Source organism: Diachasmimorpha longicaudata, unplaced genomic scaffold (genome assembly GCF_034640455.1).
Source record: "Diachasmimorpha longicaudata isolate KC_UGA_2023 unplaced genomic scaffold, iyDiaLong2 ctg00000161.1, whole genome shotgun sequence".
Taxonomy (NCBI): Eukaryota; Metazoa; Arthropoda; class Insecta; order Hymenoptera; family Braconidae; genus Diachasmimorpha; species Diachasmimorpha longicaudata.
Genome location: NW_026973965.1, coordinates 1 through 2,500, shown reverse-complemented (window position 1 = coordinate 2,500; position 2,500 = coordinate 1).

Below are 2,500 nucleotides of genomic sequence, written 5' to 3'. Positions count from 1 at the left end.
AAATTGGAAAAATAAGTGATATTTTTGCTTGATGCTATTTTTGTCGGTATGCAAAATCGTTGTCAAGATTCTCAAACCTTAAAATCAGGCCAGCCGGCAATTGGCGGGTGAAAATTTCAATCAATTCCCATTCCTCACATCAAACTATGCATATAACAATAGCTTTTATGCTGAATGACGGCTATCCGGCTGTCCCTATCCAAAAATTGAGAAAGCCATAAGTGTCCCTACCTACTTTGCGCCGAAGCAATACGAATCAAAAAGAACTACGAATGGGGACTTAGAATAATTTTTCATTTTTCCCAACTTTGAAAATAATCACTTGAAAAAAATCTTAGAATCCAAAGAATAGTATACTTGATCGTTCTACAAGTCGAAAATTGGAAAAATAAGTGATATTTTTGCTTGATGCTATTTTTGTCGGTATGCAAAATCGTTGTCAAGATTCTCAAACCTTAAAATCAGGCCAGCCGGCAATTGGCGGGTGAAAATTTCAATCAATTCCCATTCCTCACATCAAACTATGCATATAACAATAGCTTTTATGCTGAATGACGGCTATCCGGCTGTCCCTATCCAAAAATTGAGAAAGCCATAAGTGTCCCTACCTACTTTGCGCCGAAGCAATACGAATCAAAAAGAACTACGAATGGGGACTTAGAATAATTTTTCATTTTTCCCAACTTTGAAAATAATCACTTGAAAAAAATCTTAGAATCCAAAGAATAGTATACTTGATCGTTCTACAAGTCGAAAATTGGAAAAATAAGTGATATTTTTGCTTGATGCTATTTTTGTCGGTATGCAAAATCGTTGTCAAGATTCTCAAACCTTAAAATCAGGCCAGCCGGCAATTGGCGGGTGAAAATTTCAATCAATTCCCATTCCTCACATCAAACTATGCATATAACAATAGCTTTTATGCTGAATGACGGCTATCCGGCTGTCCCTATCCAAAAATTGAGAAAGCCATAAGTGTCCCTACCTACTTTGCGCCGAAGCAATACGAATCAAAAAGAACTACGAATGGGGACTTAGAATAATTTTTCATTTTTCCCAACTTTGAAAATAATCACTTGAAAAAAATCTTAGAATCCAAAGAATAGTATACTTGATCGTTCTACAAGTCGAAAATTGGAAAAATAAGTGATATTTTTGCTTGATGCTATTTTTGTCGGTATGCAAAATCGTTGTCAAGATTCTCAAACCTTAAAATCAGGCCAGCCGGCAATTGGCGGGTGAAAATTTCAATCAATTCCCATTCCTCACATCAAACTATGCATATAACAATAGCTTTTATGCTGAATGACGGCTATCCGGCTGTCCCTATCCAAAAATTGAGAAATCCATAAGTGTCCCTACCTACTTTGCGCCGAAGCAATACGAATCAAAAAGAACTACGAATGGGGACTTAGAATAATTTTTCATTTTTCCCAACTTTGAAAATAATCACTTGAAAAAAAACTTAGAATCCAAAGAATAGTATACTTGATCGTTCTACAAGTCGAAAATTGGAAAAATAAGTGATATTTTTGCTTGATGCTATTTTTGTCGGTATGCAAAATCGTTGTCAAGATTCTCAAACCTTAAAATCAGGCCAGCCGGCAATTGGCGGGTGAAAATTTCAATCAATTCCCATTCCTCACATCAAACTATGCATATAACAATAGCTTTTATGCTGAATGACGGCTATCCGGCTGTCCCTATCCAAAAATTGAGAAAGCCATAAGTGTCCCTACCTACTTTGCGCCGAAGCAATACGAATCAAAAAGAACTACGAATGGGGACTTAGAATAATTTTTCATTTTTCCCAACTTTGAAAATAATCACTTGAAAAAAATCTTAGAATCCAAAGAATAGTATACTTGATCGTTCTACAAGTCGAAAATTGGAAAAATAAGTGATATTTTTGCTTGATGCTATTTTTGTCGGTATGCAAAATCGTTGTCAAGATTCTCAAACCTTAAAATCAGGCCAGCCGGCAATTGGCGGGTGAAAATTTCAATCAATTCCCATTCCTCACATCAAACTATGCATATAACAATAGCTTTTATGCTGAATGACGGCTATCCGGCTGTCCCTATCCAAAAATTGAGAAAGCCATAAGTGTCCCTACCTACTTTGCGCCGAAGCAATACGAATCAAAAAGAACTACGAATGGGGACTTAGAATAATTTTTCATTTTTCCCAACTTTGAAAATAATCACTTGAAAAAAATCTTAGAATCCAAAGAATAGTATACTTGATCGTTCTACAAGTCGAAAATTGGAAAAATAAGTGATATTTTTGCTTGATGCTATTTTTGTCGGTATGCAAAATCGTTGTCAAGATTCTCAAACCTTAAAATCAGGCCAGCCGGCAATTGGCGGGTGAAAATTTCAATCAATTCCCATTCCTCACATCAAACTATGCATATAACAATAGCTTTTATGCTGAATGACGGCTATCCGGCTGTCCCTATCCAAAAATTGAGAAAGCCATAAGTGTACATCACACGTAC